General features: G+C 46.6%; 1 protein-coding gene across 1 annotated transcript in view; it reads right to left on the bottom strand.

Annotated features, from left to right (window-relative positions):
- The window catches only part of LOC147678860 (uncharacterized), a 57890-nt gene that overhangs the window by 17268 nt on the left and 20205 nt on the right, over positions 1-20417 (bottom strand). Inside the window, exon 2 of the mRNA XM_086946302.1 lies at positions 15560-15645. The gene's annotated coding sequence lies outside the window, so the exon portion shown is untranslated. The remainder of the gene's footprint in view (positions 1-15559; positions 15646-20417) is intronic.

A 20417-nucleotide genomic window follows, 5' to 3' on the forward strand; every position in this document is an offset into this window, starting at 1 on the left:
CTTGCAGCTTGAGGCATTGTCGGGGGCAGCTCGGCCTTCACCCCACAAATCGCAGATGCACTGGGTTGAACATTCCAGAACCGTAAGATGGCTTTCACTGCAGAGACTGGATGATCTGCACACGCATGTTTGGTGCTAGGCTGTGTGACGGGAGGCGGCAAATACACTGTCTACCAGTTCCGCTACGCCCTCTCCTACGAGTGATAAGTAGCTGATATAGCACTCTATCTGTTCTTATTTGTTATAGGTTAATTTTGTTGTCTATTTGACCCGCATTTTAGTGCAAATGACCCATTGCCTTTTGGCAAACAGGCCTGGGGTGGGATGTTGGGAAATCTCTTAACATATCGATCTCTTTATCTGTCTGTATACAGTGGGGACTGTGAGCTGCCTGCATATTTTTAATACTATGTGTGGGGGAGGGCTCCGGGCTGGTGGGGGACTGGAAGCTTGAGGCCTGTTCCCCTTTCATAATTAGGTAAATGGCGGCTGGAGACTATGTTTTGTTAACCTGGAATGTCGGGGGCTTGGCGGGATGTGCTAAACACCACAAAGTATATCAATATTTACGCAGTCATGGGATCACATTTACGCTGTTACAAGAGACACATCTCACCGCACAAACACTTGCATCCCTTCGTAAACTCTGGAGTGGCATGATCCTGGGCCATAGGTACTCGGGGTATGCCAGAGGCGCGCTTAATTGGGTGGCACCCCCATTGTAGATTACACACTCCAGAGTAGACACGGAGGGCCGCTTTGTCACCATGGAAGGCCTTCTAAATGGGTCTCCATTGGCATTAGTGTGTCTGTATGCTCTGAACTCAGGCCAGTCTACCTTCCTGCAAACACTCACGCAATCCTTACTCGCGGATCTCACGGCCCCCATGTACTGGGGCAGTGATTTTAATGGGGTAAAAGATCTTGACCTGGACCGCTCCCCGAGATCTTGACCTGGAAACTGCAGCGCTCGCTGACTCTTCCTACTGGGCCACCCTTTCGGAGTCCATTGATTCGTATTTCTTGACGAATGCAGGTACTGCATCATCGGCCGGGGCAGAATGGGACGCCTTTAAGGCCTTTAAGGCTGTTCTTCATGGATACGCCATCAAAACCATGTACGGCGCCGGAAAGGCACTGACCACTGTGCTCCACACTCATGAGTCAGAAATACAGAGATGCGAGCAACTCATTTTCACTGACCCCCGGGTTGGCCCACTAAAGCGTACAAGAGCGCAATGGACGACCTCTGCACGCTAGACTACAAGACATAACTGGCGCACAGACACAAGAAGGTTGACAAGGCAGGCAAGCTGCTCGCGTGGCTACTGAGATCCGATACTTCCCAAACCCCCATCACCGCCAAACACACCTCTGCCGGGACTCTTGTTAACATGCAGGATGCCCTTAATCAGTCATTTTATGAATATTACACAGAGCTGTACGCGGCTCCCGCTATGCATGACCCTACTTCCATTCAGGACTTTCTTACAGAGATACAACTCCCTCAGATTACGCCAGCACACTACGATTCCCTAGAATACCCCATCACGGTGGATTAGATCACAGACGCAATCAGACAGCTAGCGACTGGCAAGACGCCGGGGACAGACGGCTGGCCGTCGGAGTTTTATTCCACCTACTCCGCACAACTAACACCTAGGTTAGACAATGTGTATGCCGAAGCCTTTAAGAAGGGCGCGCTGCCCCCCACTCTGAGGGAGGCGACGCTAGTGATCCTACCGAAGCCAGGCCGTGACCCTCTCCTAATGGCCTCATGTTGCCCTTTTTCGATGTTGAATATCGATTACAAGATCCTTTGGAAATTACTGGCGAATAGGTTAATCGCAACAGTCCCCCTATTAGTCCGCAAGCACCAGAATGGCTTCATACCAGGGCGAAACACTGGTCTGAATCTACACCATCTGTTTGCATTGTTGGAGTGGGCAAGGGGTGAGGCGGAGAGGTCCTGGATAGCATCCTTAGACATCGAGAAGGCATTCAACACTTTGAGCTGGGATTATTTGATAAGAGGTGTTGACAGGGTTCGGCATCAGCCCCAATTTCATACGGTGGATACAACTGCTGTATGTGAGCCGCAAGCTAGGGTGAAGACGGGTCGCATCTTCTCTCGTTCTTTCGTGCTAGCACAGGGTACACTGCAAGGTTGCCCCCTGTCACCGATTCTCTTTGCCTTGGCCATGGAGCCACTGGCATGTAGACTGCGGCAATGGGTCACGGACTGGGGCCTACACGTCGATCACCAGTGGCACATAGTGTCACTATATGCAGATAACGCATTAATCTATCTGCGCGGCCAGACTGAGGTTCTGCAGTTGATTATGGACCTCTTAGATGAACATGCACGGGTCTCAGGACTACGAGGCAACTGGTCAAAATCATTGGGGTTTCTGATGACGCCCATGTCGCCAGCCCAGAGACGGGCGGCACCAGACACACCGTTGGAATGGGCGTTTGATACTTTTAAATACCTGGGGATCCAGGTCTACCATTTGGGGGCAGATACTATTGATGACAACCTAGGTCGGACCAGAACTAGAGCCCGCTCGACTCGGCCGTTCTGGCTGGGCCTCCCCTGCGAAGGGTGGCCATCTCTAAGATGCTGGTCCTACAGCGCCTTTTGTACTTCTTCTATACACTTCCCTACCGCCTGCCCCGGAAGCTTTTCAAGAAGCTGGAATCCTTTCTAGTGCCCCCGATACGGGGGAACTCAAGGGCCAAGGTGGCTCTTCATAAATTATACCTGTCAATATCGGATGGCGGCTTAAGCTCTCAAATTACGAGCGATATTATGCCGCAGCACAACTGCAGTGGCCAATGCTGTGGCTAGCATAGAGCAATCTCACCGAGCTGGCACGGTCTTGGGATATATATATATATATATATATATATATATATATATATATATATATATATATATATGTATATTCACTGAAAAAAACATAGGTTTTAGGCCTTATATAGTTAGGAATTAGCATTTAAAAAACCTTGAAAATTCACTGAAAAAACCATAGGTTTCAGGCCTTATATAGTTAGGAATTAACATATAAAAAACCATTGAAATTCCTCCTATATAGTTAGCTGGACATTTCATTGATATAAAACCAATGAAATTCCACATATAGTTAGTTGCACTAACTATATATTTCGCGCATCCGCAATCCAATGCTGATGATGTCACATATTACATACATACATACTACAGTAGGGGATATTAAGAAAAAGATATAGGAAGCGAGGTAATATCACCATTTTTATGAGTGAGGCTCTCCCAGCCATGGAGAGTGGCAGTGTGATCCATCTGTCGACGGAAGCAGTCAATTTAGTTATGGCTACTCCATAATTGGACCGCGGTGTCTCGTCTTTATCGCGAGAAATGCGGATTCCCAAATATCGAAGATCATCACGACACCACTCCAAAGGGTAATCGAGAGGGAAGGCACGCACCGCATCTGTGAGGGGAAAAAACTGCGACTTGGTCCAGTTGATGTGTACACCCGACACCCCACCGAACAGGATGAATTCCCGAAGAAGGGGATTGAGATGCGTCTCAGGATACTTGACGTATAGTGTGATGTCATCCGCGTAGAGGGATACATCAATTTGCCGCTGCAGGCATTGCACCGCTCCCGCTCGGTGTAACTGTCGTAAGCGACAGGCGAGTGGTTCGACCGCAATGGCAAATAACAGGGGAGAGAGTGGGCATCCCTGGCGGGTGCCTCTCGTGAGCGTAATAGGACGCGACAGCCGGCCATTAATTAGTACCCTCGCCGTGGGGTCCGTGTACAAAAGGCGAACCCAAGATAGAAACAGTTTAGGGAAACCCATGCTAGCCAGGACCGAAAAGAGGTAGGGCCACTCGATCGAGTCGAACGCCTTGGTGGCGTCCAGGAACACAGCTGCTACAGGGATGTCGGGGTGAACCGTGCGAAGCAAGGAGAAGAGGGTGCGAAGATTATGGGACGTGGATCTGCCCGCTACGAAGCCAGATTGGTCAGGCAGGACAAGTCTTGTCATTAACAGCGATAATCGAGTGGCCAGAACCTTGGCAAGTATTTTAACATCGCAATTTAGGAGGGAAAGTGGACGGTAAGAGTCACAGGAGGTGGGGTCTTTATACGGCTTCAAAAGGGAGGTAATTACCACCTCACGCATAGAACAGGGGAGTACCCCATCAGCAAGTGACTCTGTAAAGACCTCGCGGAGCACTGGTGCCATAATGTCAATGTAGGCTTTGTAAAATTCAGCCGGTATGCCGTCGAGCCCCGGCGCCTTCCCATTTTTAAGGGACATGATGGCCTCGCGAATCTCGTCAAGCTCGAAAGGTGCTGCAAGAAACTCCCCGTCCCCATCGCTGAGCCAGCATAACGCCACGTCATTGAGGTACTCAGCATATGGCGCGTTTTCCTCTGCCGTGGAAGTATAAAGTGAAGAGTAATGTGTCGTGAAGGTGGACAGTATCGCTTCCGAGTCCCTGACAGTGGTGCCGGATGCATCAGTAAGCTCCAGTATAGTGTTATGCACCCGTGATGGCCGTGTGATCGCAGCAAGCACTTTACCAGGCCTGTCTCCCTCACAGTATTTTCGGGCTACCCAGTGTTTACCCCGATATTTCGCCTCCCTGGCCGCCTCCTCCTCATATTTTGATAGTGTCTCCCTAAAGGTGGCGTGCAAGTGTGGGTCAGCATCTGACGTCATGCGGAGTTCCAGAGCCCGCAGGTCCCGTTCAAGTGCAGTAATGGATTGCAGGATATCACGCAGCACCCCATGACTTTTAGAGATGCAGAAGCCCCTGATAGTGACCTTAAAAGCCTCCCATATGTGTTCAACTGATTCAACCGAGCCCTTATTTCTAGGGAAGAAATCCGCTATCTCCTCTCCCAGCTCAGTGCAAAAAAGGTTGTCTAGAAGCACATCAGGGCGCAGCCTCCACTGCGGTCGTGGATTGTCCCACCCAGGAGTGCAGAACTGCAAAGACACAGGGCTGTGATCAGAATAGGTTCTAGGCAGATGATCCACCCTAAGCAACTCCACAGCAATTTCCCTGTTAACTAGAAAATAGTCCAAACGTGCCCATGTTCCGGTGTGAGAGGTGAAGTGTGTCCCCTCCCGCCCCAGGGGATGTAGGTGTCTCCAAGCATCCAATAGTCCGCCCTCCTCTACGACTCCCTCTAACGTCTCCCTGGCCTTGGGCTTGTAGGAGCTAACGCCATCTGCTCTATCTAGGGGGGCGCCAGTGCTAAGTTGAAATCTCCGCCCCAAACGATGTGTCGCGCCCCAACAGCCACAATCTTGCCCCACAGTGTGGAAAAAAAGGCAGGTGAGTCAACATTTGGTGCATACATGGATACAAATATGTAGACATCGTGGCCCACCCTACCCCACAATAAAGCATAATGTCCCTCCTTGTCCACCGCCTCCCCGAAATGTTGAAAAGGAACTCCGCGGGCAATGAGCACCGCCACGCCCCTTGCATAGGTTGAGTATGAGGAAAAAACACGGGCACCAGCCCATTTCGTCGCAAAAGAGGCACCGCCCCGTGCAGGCAGATGTGTCTCCTGCAACATGGCAACCTGCACATGATGCCTATCCAAATAGGCAATTACATTTCTGCATTTCTTAGCATTATTCAATCCCCGGACATTCCACAATAAGCACGTCAGTCGCGCATTTGCATTCAAAACAGCCATGGACATAACAATAATAGATATGATAGCGCCCGAGAGGGCCGAATGATGAAACCATACCCACCACACCAGTGCCAGAACTCACACCAGGTCAGCAAAGATACACACAATCTGAGCAGCATGAGCCTCTTGAAACCCATCCCCCCCCCACCCACCCCAGCATCCCAAACATGCCAGTAGCCATGGATCCCCCTCACAGTCCCTCCCCCACCCTCCCCCCCCCCCAACTGTAGTAGCACAAACAGCAAAAAACGCAACAAGGCAATGGGGAACACCCAATAGGGGTATAGCATAGAGCGCGCACTGCCACTACCCGGTCCTTAGCTCCAGAACTGTACCGCCCTCGGTGGAGACTAGGGCCGAGAGAGCGGTCCTTGGTGTACATTACCACTGGGGTGCAGGGTCCGTGCAGGTCCATCGTTCTCGTATCACCCCAGCTACCAAAGCCCTAGCCGTTGCGTGAGAGCCAGCAGGCACGGACAATATTGTGCTCAAAACACGCAGGGACAGTTAGTCATCATGTTGCGCTGGAGGTAGGTCAGCATTCTCCTGGTCATCTGCAGAAGCATTGTCGTCCCTGCGCGCCCTACTTATCGTCTTCAGGAAGTCCTCTGCTTTTTGCGGATTGGTGAAAAAGCGCTGTTTGCCCTGATGGGTAACTCGTAGCTTCGCAGGATACAAGAGAGCATAGTCTATTTGGGCCTCCCGCAGCTTATTCTTCACTAGTAGAAACTTGCGCCGTTCGTCCTGGACCATCGGTGTGAAGTCGGGATAGATGGAGAAAGTAATCCCGTTATACTGCAGCGATCGTTGAGTCCGGGCTGCCCTGAGGGCTGTGTCACGGTCGCGATAGTTCAAGAGCCGAGCAATTATGGGCCTAGGTGGCAAGCCAGGTTGGGGCATAGGCGCCAGGGAGCGGTGGGCCCTCTCCACTATGAACTGAGGCGAAAAAGCTTCCTCTCCGATTGAGCCTCTGAGCAATTTTTCCACGTACAGTTCCATCCTGCCCGTGGCCGTGGACTCCGGCACATTCGTTAAACGTATGTTGCGGCGGCTGCGTGCTTCCAAGTCCTCGTTCTTTGCCGCTATAATGCGGAGTAAATTGCCCATTCTGGCCAACTGCGACGTATGGGTCGTGGAGACATCTGTATTGTCGGATATTCGCTGCTCTGCGGCCGTGATGCGCTCCTTATGGCGATCGAACTTGTGTACTAAGGCGTCAAGTCGAGCCGTGACCCCAACTACCTTCTCCACGACAGTGGCGAAGCCCTGCCGCATCTCTTGAATCAAATTGGTAAGGTCCACATCGGGGGTCGGAGGCGGGGTAGGCTGTGGAGAAGACGCGCTAGGGCCCGGGTTCATCTGCGTCAATTTGGCGCTTTTACGGACGCTGTCAAAACTCAGCTTGGGCTGGCGATTCTCGGTCCGCCCCATGGCAGCGTCTGGAGGCGACTTGCAGGCCAAGATAAAGAATGGCAGGGCAGTTCTATGGGAGCACAGGCCTCTCAGGGAGTTTACAGCCGGCAGCAGGCAACAGCAGGGGGCGCCGTCAGGGATCAGCGCTATGCACCCTCCAGGCACTAGAAAGGTGTAGGTGGTCGTGCAGCCAGAAGCACGCAGCCGTGGTTAAGGTCGCTCGTAGCGCAGGGCCGGCTGGGAAGAAGCACGGGCACGGAGTTCACGGCAGGCAGCAGGGTCCAGCCCAGTAGGGCAGATAACGGCGGTCAACAACGGGGATAGCACCCGTACAGGGGAGTAGCCTAGGGCCTCTGCGCAAGGCGGACCCGCAGCAAGCGCTCACCCGACAGTGTCGCCAACTCCTTATATGGTGCAGGGGTCCGTGGGTGAGAGATGCGGCTCGCGATGGTGATTCTCAGCGCGGGGGGCCGTCCCCGATCCCAGGCCAGCAGGTCCGACGGCCTGCGCTGCACAGGCCAGGTTCAGCAGCGAGGCGGAAGGCAGACACCGCAGTCCGGAGAGTCCGCAGCTCTACCCGCCGTGCGAGGAGCGGTCCCCCCCAGTGCCAGCGAGGAAGAGCCAGCGGTGGTCGGGGGGAGACTCAAGGCGAAGCCTCCCGCCGCCGCCTACCTGCGCGGCAGCCTCCACACGTCGTCCCAGCAGGATCGCGACTGCAGCGGTGAGATGCGGCCTACAACCTCGTGGCAGTCCCCAGGGTCGCGTGGACTGCAGCGGCCGGGCATCCGCTCGTCGCAGCTCCAGAGCGAGAGTCGGGCTGATTTCCGCAGCTCGTATCTCCGGTTCCAAAGCACGCAGAGCCTCCAGATTAGGATCGAGTGTGGAGAGTGATGTCAGGATACAGGATCCAATCTTTGGGGGTGATATAGCACCCCGTGGTGCAGGATCTATGGAGGATTATGTACCAAGGAGCGGGAGCTGCGTGCCTAAGCAGCCATTCCGCAAGTGCGCCCTCTAGCGCCCCCATCATCGTCAAGTTTTACCAGTTCCCCCACAATCCCACAAAGACAAAATAGGGAAAGATCAGAAAATGCAATTACATTCTGCAAAGTCCACGACTGCCAACTTTGGGTCATTTAAAAAAATTATCAAATGAAGAATATGCATCATATATACCCTACTCAAGAAAAGAAAAATCTCTAAAAATGAATGAATATGTTAGTACATACTGGGACCGGGGCAAACAATTTCTCTCTCTCAATCTCGCTCTCCTTCCATTCCAGAAACATACTGACTCACATGAGGCCACACTACCGAAGGAGTCGGGGATGTCAGCAAATGTGGTACTCTAATTCTCTCCCCAGCACAGGTCACATTCAAGAAAAAGTCTCCCAGTTTTCACAACAGCAAACCCAAATAATAATATGTCACACAGTGAAACAGATGTAAATGTCTTGTGTTCTCTTTTTCAAGATTTATTCATGTAGGCTTCAGAATCAACTCTCAACAGCCAACGCGTGTTTCGTCGCGTTTGGGGTGTTATCCCGCAACTTCATCAAGGCTATAAACTTCAAGTCATTATTCTTTTGATTTGTGGTGATACTTCTGGACCACAAAGGGTTTCTGTATCTAAAAGGCATATCCCATAAAAATGTGTGTTAATTATTCTGTATCCTTCCTTCATTTACAGGTGTTTTGCCGCGTTTAGGGTTATATCCCGCAACTTCATCAAGGCTGTCTGGATATAAACATACAAAAATACCTATGATTCCATTAAATAATTCGAATAATCTCACAAAACATCATACATGTCAATCATGACATGAAAGATAACACAAAGTGGTCTGTCATTTAAAAATTCACCAACAGTGAAAAAGCACCATTGTTGCGTCCAGCACGACAAGATTTCCTCAAATGAATAGAGGTGGGCTATAACCCAAAACATGATGGAGAGAGAAAAGATTAAAAAAATTAAAGCAGAGAGGGCATCTCACTAACCTGAGTGCAACCTTATCGCCAGAGTGGGAGGTGCGCAAAATGAGACTCAATCAAAAATTGTCGCCACACAAACTTACAGATATCTCCCGTGCCCACTGGAGCCTATGCACTATATGTAAAAACAACCTCTTCTCGTAAATATAAAACCACTTTGTGAAAGGCGATAGAACCCGTAAACCGGACATGCGCATATAATAACCTTTTTAAATACCTATAAACTTCAAGTCGTTATTCTTCTGTAAATAGAAAATATATGGCAGAGCTAAGTAAGTCAAAATGTAACCCCTTCTTTGTATAGAAATCAATGTATCAGACTACTAATACAGGTTGTAAGCGCCTACTTGATTTATGGTGATACTTCCGGACCACAAAGGGTTTCTGTATCTGAAAGGCGTATCCCATAAAAAATTGTGTTAATTATTCTGTATCCTTCTATGATTCAGTTAAGGCTCCTGTAAAGATCATATAGATTCCATTACTTATATGTCATCCAAGCTGCAGAAAGACCTACTCTTCAAATGTTGAGATACGAACCCAAATCTCTGCCCCAAGGAGTTGTTAATAAATCTAAAAACCTCAATCCAGACTTAACATACTCAGGCGTATCGTTCCAAGTAACTCATGCTCTATATTGAAATTCCAAAATATTAACCTTACATGGAAATGGAACCCGGTCGTTATGTTAACATGTACTCCATTCCTAATGTTATTTAATTATAATTCCTTGTGTTTCATACATCCACAACAAACACCGCATCTGCCCTCTAGCCTCTCAGCCGTCTTCACAATAGATGATGATAACACAGTCATTAGTAAATCATGGAGTTCTATAATATACGTATCGATCAAGCCAATGCAGTAGGCAATAAATAAACCACCCGGCAAAACCTGGTAACCTTCCTCAAGGAAACACTAATTAACTGAAAACTCTCTACTTGCCCTCGTTAGCATGTTTGTAAACTCAAATACAAACAAGCATTTGCAATGCAATAGGTCTCGCATTAGGAAAGTTTGAGCTATTGGTATTGTAAATGACAATGTTTTTATTTATGTGACGATTTTACAATGCCAATACTTTTAACTTTTGCAAATGTGACACCTATAGCATTTGTAATGCAATATGTGTTGTATTTACGTGACTTAGATGTATTGATATTACAAATAACAATTGTTCTTAATTTTCTTTAAATAATTAATACGTAAATAAAAGTTGCTGTAATTTATAATGGCAATAGCTTAAACTTTTGTTAATAACTTTTGTGAAAATTATGTTCAGTGTATTTTATTGTGACGAAAATCCAAGAACAGAAGTGAAATATTAACATCTTTTTGTGACATTTGTAATAAAGCTTGAAACATTGAGAGAACATATGTGAACCAGTTGTTGAAAGGTTGCGACGAGTGATGCGGTGGCGTTCAGTGATGCGGTGGCGTTCAGTGATGCTGTGGCGTTCAGTGATGCTGTGGCGTTCAGTGATGCTGTGGCGTTCAGTGATGCTGTGGCATTCAGTGATGCTGTGGCGTTCAGTGATGTTGTGTTATTCAGCGATGTTGTGGTGCTCCTGAGTGATGCTGTGGTGGTGCTGAGTGATGCGATAGAGTGTAATTATGTGGGGTGTAACTATGTGGCACTGAGTGGTATTTGGAGTGTATGTTGCATTGAGTGCAGTGTAATTATGTGGCGTGCAATTATGTGGCACTGAGTGGTATTTGGAGTGTATGTTGTGTTGAGCGCAGTGTAAATATGTAGCATATAATTATGTGGCACTGAGTAGTATTTGTAGTGTATGTTGCATTGAGTGTAGTGTAAATATGTAGCATATAATTATGTGGCACTGAGTGTTATTGTTTGGAGTGAAATTATGTGGCGTGTAATTATGTGGCACTGAGTGGTATTGTTTGGAGTGTAATTGTGTGGCGTGTAATTATGTGGCACTGAGTGGTATTTGGAGTGTATGTTGCATTGAGTGCAGTGTAATTATGTGGCGTGAATTATGTGGTCTGATGTCATAATCTACCTTTTGCTCCTTAATTTGGAGTTTTCATTAAAAAAAATGGTGTGCTTGAATGTCAAACAGTTCATAAGTTACATGACTGCTAACATACAGTGGTTGGCGTGTTGAACAGGTTAATTATTCAAGTTTGCTGTTTCTGATGATAAACTGGAACAAATGAAGTGACGTTTTTGTCTGGATCCTATTAATAAGACAAATGCGGAGATTCGTGATGTTTGATTGAAGTGCACACCGCTGGCAGTTATCAACTGGAATATTAGTGAATTTGTAGTATGAGAATTCGTGCCCAATTACCAAGCCTTAGCAATTTTTACAGTCTTCCTCAATACAGGGTTATGAGTTTGAAAAATAAGTAACTAATAGCACAAGTTTACAGTTACACATTGGCCCACTTTTTCATGCCCAGGGAGACAGAAATGTTAGTCGGTTCAACCTGTGGGAGCTTCTAAGCTAATCGCTGCATATCGCATAAGCCCAAACCACGTGACTTTCCGATAAGAGAAAGTAATATCTTGGGGCAACCAACAAACATACTAATAACAAGTCACAGTGTTTTTTACTTTTTTTTGCTAAGACGAACACCTGAGGCCACCAACAACAATCTGATCTGCTTAATAAAATGTTAACAAATCGCCATTGTTTATTGCCCAAACAAATAAATGAAACAACAATGGTACAACAATAACTGCACTCATGCAGCCAGCTCCTCCGTTTTAGAAGTACTGGTGGCTGAAGTTCAATGGGATGACCGTCCCATCATTGTAGTGGACACATAGGTGTTAGCCTACATTTAGCATGACAAAGCTTCTTATAACTAAAAGGGAAAGTGCGGTCCAGCCTTCCCGTAAAGGCTCGGTGTAAGAAAAGCCAGGTTCAAACAGAGCTTCAAAAAGGAGGAGGATATCAGAAAGAGGAGCGGGTGTTAGCCCACAGTGCCCCTTAAATGGCACTAGCAATACCCACCCTGGTTCTATTACAAATATTCGCCACTATAGATCAGTAAATTACCACAATAAACAACAACCCTATACCGTGTTTTAACAGCCTTGTTCTGTAATACACTACTTTTCTAATTTAATAATGAAAAACAATGGTCAGTAGGGGGATCGAACATGCCAGCCTCGCGTTCATAGCACAGAGCTCTAACTAACTGAGCTGACCAATTAAGAGACATCGTAGGGAGCATACGCTTATCCAGGATATTCTAATTGCTAAATCATAGGTTGTTCCTGTGTACAGATTCATTCAAGAGGCATACAGACAGGCAATTACTGACCCATCATAGTTTCAGGCCAAGACATTGAGGTGCTCCGATAATCCTGCACCAACTCCCACACACCGGGGAGCGTCACCAAAGAACACCTATTATTTAATGAGCTGCACTGAACACACTACACTAACGAGCTGCACAACCATCACTCCCCAGAAAAGATGTATTGAAGGATAGAATCACTCCACATTGCAAACTCCATGTTATTCTCACACCCTGGTGTGGGGGGACCTGGGACTTAGTAGCCCCACTTGCTTCTGCTAAGGCTGGTGAAAGAGAGATATTAACAATATGAAGGGGAGTGTAATAGTGACAGCTATCACAAATTGCGTCGAAGGGCTATGTGGGAACTGCTAGCATCATCTGCAGTGGCGGAATGTGTGGGGGACTGCTAACAATTAGATTCAGTGGGGTATGTATGAGCTGCTACCATCGTTTACAGCTGCGGTATGTGCAGGGGTTGTTGCCATTTACAGCGTCGGGTATACAGGGTCTGCTGGCACCATTTGTAAATCAGGCTACTAGCACCGTCTGCAACTGTGCTTTGTTTAGCAGGTATCTGTGTCAACATTGGGCAGTGTAGTGGTTACTGGCACCATCTGAAGTAGTTACTAATGGGCTGCTGGTGCCGTGCACAGCGGGGATATTTTCAGATGGAGATATCGCTTGTGATGGTGTACAATATACGGGGCTGTTCGAAATAATTGCAGCTAGAGAGATGTAGTGGCCCGCTTGTATGATTAGCAGCAAGGGTGGTAGCACGATTTCCAGGGGTGTTGTATTTGCTTGCTAGCATCACGTGACCCCTTAGTTTGACGAGTTGCTGTCTTCTAACTGCGGGGTTGGGCTGACGGGCCTCTGATCGGCTGAGCTCGCGGTCAGTCTGCACGCACTGGAGAGACGCCAGAGAGCCGGGAACAAAGGACTGACGCACTCGATAGCACCCACTGCCAGGAACCCTGTCCGAGGCTCACAACGATGCACTCCCTGGAGACTCCACTATTAAAAACGAGGCCTGACACGCAAATCGGATTTCCAGCCGGGAGAAAGGAGAAGCGTGACACGCACGAAGGAAGGAAGGGGCGGAGAAACAATGGAGCGGACTGCCGAGTCTGGACACAGGGAGGAACAGAACGAGAGGAGTATAACAGACCCGGTGAGGGGGGGCGTCGGGGCACATGGACGGTGCCCGCCCTCCCCAGTGATGGAAGCCCTGCGTGTGCCCAGTGAGTGGGGTTGGGAGGGTGTGTGTGTGCGCGTTTGTGTGTAATTGTAAGCCCTGCGTTTGTGTGTCATTGTAAGCCCTGCGTGTGGGGGTGGGTGCGGGGTGAGTGTGCGCGTGGGAATGTGTGTGCGCATGCGTGACTTTGCCTGTGTGTGATTGCGAGAGCATGTGAATGGCAGGCAGGGGATGTGCACGGCGCCATGCGCGCCCTCGAGGAGGAATCTGAGACAGCAGAGGCGCGAGCCCGAACGCTGTCTCAGATTCCCCCGAAACCGCCGACAATAGGTCCTTCGCTGACGCTCGACCTAAAAAGACGCTTTCTCTCTATGTCCACATTTATCTCACTAGAAACGCTGTCTCTTGTCTCAGTAATCTTACCTCAGTAATCATATCTTTGTGTGGATCGGCGTTCTCGTTGTGCCAGAGTGCGGCAACAGACGCGAAACGAACAGGAACGGCTCCCTATATCCAGGATTAGCCAGATACAATCTCCAAAACGCAATTGACAGCCGCAAGCGGATCGTAACTCCATCCTCATGGGGGTGATCTCCGGCACTTTCCCTCCCCCTTCCCCCACCTGCGCATGCCTAACTAGCCACTTTGTTCGCCATAAGTTGGCAGGGTATGCTCAGGCGTGAGTCCCTTGCTCACTTTGCCACTGGGTTCAAGCAAGCCTGGCTGAAGACGGCTGAAATGCCAGAAACCGGTCCTAGGAAGCTTGTTTCCGGTCCAGGGAAGGCATGGCTTGGCAGTTCGGACTGGACTGTTCCCATGAGGCACAGGGTCAGACTGATTTGCATATGGCCATATCTGAACTGGGGTGGCAGAGTGAGCTAAAGAACGGTGATGGATTAAACCCAGATCTGTTGACTGGGTGTGAGTGTTTGATTGGTTCGGATGCTCCGTCCATCACCACCGCCTTTTGTACCGCTTAACTAGCCACCCTGTCACAATGCATCAATCAGGCGACTACCCCCAAACGGTAGCAATAAAAAGACACAGTGCACCCCAGTTCTATACCCCAGGTTTGTTTAGGTTTATATTACTGCTGACATACCACGACCCCTATGAAATTGTGCTAGCAGAGAGAGCACGCCTAACATCTCAGCGTACAACAAAGACTGCCTCGTATGGGTGCTGACACTACCCCACCACTTGTCCCTTAGACCCATCATCGACTATAAGGCTACGTGAGAGTTTGTAGACCATGATGTTACCTAATCTCATGCCAAGATGTAAAGTATGTGAGATTTTTCATGTATAACAATGCCATTGTTACTGCTGTAATGCACGTAAATACAGGAAATGCCAATAAAAAGTTTTTCGATTTTTTCCCCCTCATAAATCCCTGTTTAACTACACAACTTTCAAACCCCACCCCTATCATGTTTACTTTTTCCACACGTTGGTATATTTTTATAGCCATGTTGTTTAGTGTCACGATTTATTTTTGCCTTTTTACACAGGATTTCGTTAATAAACATGTTATTACAGATATTTGCAGTCTGCTATTGTTTTGCAGAGGTTTAATACATCTCTTACTATACACACCCCGCTAAATGAACCATAACGGGAATAATAAGGGGGGGGGGCGCAAATACCAGAAGAGGGAACGAATAACTGGACACAAAGTACACTTAGAAAGCTAGAAAGGGCAGAAGTGAGGTGCTAGGTGATGTAAAGAACAGGCGATTTTATTGCCCATTTAAATGGTACTCAATAGACTGAGAGACATGAAACCGCTAGGTAAAAGTGCGCTTTACAAATGTTTTAAAATTCAAATTCAGAAAGTAATGCCTCACTATTCCAGCCTTTGAAACAAATTGCACAATGTCACAGCACCATTGTGATCGGACTGTTCCAACTCTAGGGAAGAGTGATGTTTCTAGAAGAAGAGGAGGGCAGATTATGATTTGCAGAGACTTACCAGTCCAACAGGGTTTGTGCTGCTTCAGCACACAACTGCATCAATGTTGCTTACCCGTGCATTGAAAGAGAGATGTCGCTGTTCACCTGTTGAAGACAAAGGAGGAACAAGCATCAATACCTAAAGACAAGGTCTACATTTTAGTTTTGAGCAACAACTTTCTTTGTAATGACCATTTCATTTGATAATCAGCCATATCTCTAAAGAAGGACTACCGTACGTAACTTTAGCCTGTGACTGGTTGTGTGTGTCTGTAGGTGTAACTGTTTATTTCTCAAATGTCTTGGTTCACCATGAACTGCTGTGGGTACTGGACTGCTCAGCTGCCTTTTCACATGCGATCTGTTGTGCCATCTGCTTATTTTGTCAGCAAGGGAAGTCGCCCTTGTCATACCAGCAGTGGTTAGGTACCTTTTAGAATTAAAATCAAGGACCAAATGGAAGGATTTTCATGCCAACACTCAGAGCTTCTCTCTTGAATGCTTTTGGGTCAGAAGGGCTGAACATAACTTTTTACTGGTGGCTATGGGTGATTGTTGTAATGTTTTAGAGAAATGTATTGAGAATAATGAAAAGACTAGAAACAAAGTATTCTAAGTTTTAACGAATGTTGTTAATTTAACAGCCAGTCCCAAAGATCAACTGAAACTTTTAACCAATTTGTAACAAGTCTAATGGAGTTAGCTTCCAAGCGGGAGTATGGGTGTGACAATGCATTACATGGAGTGAATAGTTCACTGTGTCTGGCTGCAGCACAGGAGCGTAGACAACGAGCAGGGTGGGGATAGGCAGAATGTGCCATGTTAGGAGATTGAAAGCGATGGGGAGAAATGCGGGCAGAAATATATATATATATATATATATATATATATATATATATATATATATACACGAATATCTTGTCTTTCTTCCTCTTCATCACCGAGAATTGTATAATCTGTAAACTTGTTATATTTCTGTCCCCGCCAAGAGGAGATATGAGGTCACCTGGCCTAAATTTGTGTTGCTTTTTTTCTCTATTCTGCACAAATGTATGGATTAATACATACAGTGCTTTAGATTTATGTACACAGGCCACTTGGCCAGATCGTTAATTTATTTAATTCGACTTATTTAGTATTATGTACAGACCTCACATATAATTTAAATAATGAAATGTGGTTTATTTAAATTCAAGCACAGAATCAAGTTAACAATTGCACTATAGAGTCTTTCTTCTACTCAATTTTAGTTCCTACAGGATTTGTAGTTTGTTTTGGAATGTGGTCCTATGTCTATTTTCACTACTTTTGGTGCACTTTAAAATGGTGATTGTAATGTTTACGTGGTTGGCTAACGAAGAAGCCCGCCTGGTGGAAACGCGTCGCCAGTAAACGTTTCTCACAAGGACCCTGGAGTGCGAGTCTTTTGTGTTTTCCCTGGAGCAATCAGTGAGGGAATCCGTTCGAACATATATATATGATGTGATCAAGTCCGGGTTCCCCGGACGAAACGAGTCATATTGCCGTTCCCCTCGATGGAATAAAAGCTCTTTATTTCACCAAGAAACCCTTGTTGTGGTCTGTACCTGGTTTGTGTTCGAGCTGTCTTTTGGCACTACAGGATTGTGGAGATATATATATATATCCATACCACTGCTCCTCTCCACTGGAAAACAAGCAGGACACAGCTCCGGGTAACAACAGGGGATTTATTAAGTGCCACACAGTTCAGTCCTCGCAGTCTGTGAAACGCTTTTGGCAGACGCGTTTCTAGCCCGGTTCGGCTGTCATCAGGGCCGGTCTCACAGGCTGGTGGTTAGATCCTGGATTAGAAGAGACCACTCCCTTAAGGTAGTCTCTCGGCCCCTCTTCCTTAGTGCAGGTGTGCTTGTGGCTCAGGGCAAATTGCATGCTGGGTACTCTAGTCCAACCTGGTTCCGCATTTAGTATAAAGCGGAGCCAAACAACAAGTGATATCCCAAATTCAGGGCGCTTGACTCAGCACTCGCATACAAAGTCCTGAATGAATAGTCCCACTTAACCTCTGTTGTTATCCTGATCAGGCAACTTCGTGCTGCCTACTCTCTCCCCTCACTGAAATGACCGCCAAATGGCAATGACTTTTTGTTCGGTGGGGGGGCGCCGCGCTTAGCACTGTCCGTACTCCTACCAAAGATTTTGCTGAAGAGTGCGGAGCACCTGAACGAGAGGGTGTGTCCTTAAGCCGGTATCAGCAAGCCGGCGTTATATATCCATACCACTGCTCCTCTCCACTGGAAAATAAGCAGGACACAGCTCCGGGTAACAACAGGGGATTTATTAAGTGCCACACAGCTCAGTCCTCGCAGTCCGTGAAACGCTTTTTTTTTTTTTAAAGAGGCATGAAAGGGAAATGTAATTAGCCCGATATAAGCCACCAATTATAGGATGGGGATAACCGTACAGATGGCAGAACACTAAATAAAGAGAGACTTAAAGCATCATGAAACCTTACAGGCTTTCTGTTAAGCCTTTTGCTTTTAACTTACTGAAGTATGTTTTGGGTCCCATCCCATTCCACTGGATCACCAATCCCCTCTTCAACCCCCCCCCCCCCCCCTCCCCCCCACCCGACTACCAACAAGGATTGTTCATTTATTACCATGACATTTCTGCTCACATTCCACCATTCATTCTGAGGTCATACCATTCACAGACTCATCGTTCACAGCTGTCCTACATTTTGACAAAGCCAGCCGCACATGAATAGGTTATTTAATCTCGACCTAACCATCACCTCTATCCACTTTAACACCATGTCAGTCCAACCCACGTTTCATCTTAAGTTGATGGTTGTAGAATTGAAAGAATCACCGGATTCTAGTTGATTAGTAGGTTCTTTATTAAAACCCCCAGCACAGGAGAAATAAGAGTACAGCTGGCAGGACTTCTTTCATGTAACTGATAACTAAGGAATTTACACAGTGAACACTTCTACAATTCCAGATCATACTTACATGCATAACATTCTATCTTACAGTGATATACTACACAATCCCCCTTCTTTAAGGAAAACAAAAACAAAACAAAAAAACAGAGAAAGAGAAAAAAAATATATAGGAGTTTCCATCCTCAGCATACGATAGCTAGCATCCCCTACGGGGAATTCCTTAGGATTCATAGAGCTTGCAGTACAACTGAAGCAAGGCAGTATCATCAACAGGAGGCAAAAATTAGGCTGATGGTGAGAGGCTACAATTCTGATCATTTAGATTCAGCAATCATAAAAGCCAATGCCCTCGCTCGACCATCCCTGTTGGATCCCGACAGGGACTCTACCATTAGTGATGATGAGTAAGCAAACGTAGAGGAGATCAGACTGATCACTGGTTATAGCAGACAGGCCAGACAGATTTGTAAAATCGTAAAAAAGGAATGGCCTATTATTCTAACAGACCAGGTCCTTAAAGAGGTTATGCCTATGACCCCTACAGTTACGTCCAGAAGAGCGTATTCCATGCGGAATGAGCTTGTAACTAGTAGTCCAGGGACTAGAAAGACAGGCAGTTGGTTGTCCCCTCGCAGGGGTTTCTTTAAATGTAGCTCTAGTCGAGCGTGCAAATTCGGTGTTAACACCACATCGTATTTGACTCCCTTTTCCAGCACCTCAATAGCCCTTAAAGCGCATTACACCTGCCGCACAGAATTTGCTGTGTATATCTTGAAAGGCAGCTGTAATATGTACTACGTAGGCAGTACCAAACTACAAGCGCACATGCGAATATTGCAACATTTAAGAGCAATAGTTAATTCGGATCCGGCATATCCGGTAGCTCAGCATTTTAAGACCACTCATCATAATGATTTGAGCCATTTGCAAAATGTTGTCATCGATGCTGTGGCAGCAAATAGGAAAGGGGGTAACAGGGAGAAAAGCCTAAAACAACTTGAGTCCAAGTATATAGTTAACCTGAATAGTAAAGCAGCTGTAGGTTTGAATTTGGGAGAGGACCTTTATAATTTCCTATAATATAATTTCATACCATTGTTCTTTTGATGCGCCGACACTATAGTAAATTATAGTTTCCATTATTTTGATTAACAGCTGAATTTCTCGCCTTTGAAGTTTCATGATTTGCTTTCAATTCTGCTTAATTTACACATTGACAAATCCTCTTTCCTGCACCAACATAGGCATTTGTTCATAACAGTAATCGGCTGATTACTGTATTTTGTATATATTTGGGCTTTACACGTACATGAAAAAAATTCTTTTTGCAACGCACTGCACATTATTTTGGTTGATCTATAGGGTTGCGCCAGAAAGGGTAACATAGCAGACGGTCAGTATAATAACTTGGTTTTAGTCAATTTGCAATTTATAATCTTTATTCGGTTCTTAAAAAGACACCATAAACGCACATATACAATACACACAGAAATATTTAAAAAGGTGAATTTCCATTAAAAAGATTATAAAAGATAAAATTATCTAACACCATAATTCATTAAGCTAGTGGGGCAGGGGTTAATTATCCAAGGGGTCAGGTAATGTTAGAGTCCAAATTCTCTGGTATTCCTTAGCCATAGTGCCATCCGGATAAAGTTTATAGTACAGAAAAGAGTATAAGCGTCTTTAGCTTCTTGTAGGAACTTCAGGGCCAATTTCGCTTGTTTAAACTTTAAGTCTTTCAAAATCCCCACCAGAAACTTACGTCTTGGTACAGTATAAAATGGACACAATAAAACAAAGTGAAGAGTATCCCGCGGAGACCTATGGTCGCAGCCGCAGGTACCCTTCTCTGCCACTGTATGAGTGAACCCAGCTGGAACCGCAAAGAGATGGTGGAGCATGTTAAGTCTAAAACGGGTCATGACATAGCGGTCCTGAGCATTAT

Source organism: Lissotriton vulgaris, chromosome 12 (genome assembly GCF_964263255.1).
Source record: "Lissotriton vulgaris chromosome 12, aLisVul1.2, whole genome shotgun sequence".
NCBI classification, from domain to species: Eukaryota; Metazoa; Chordata; class Amphibia; order Caudata; family Salamandridae; genus Lissotriton; species Lissotriton vulgaris.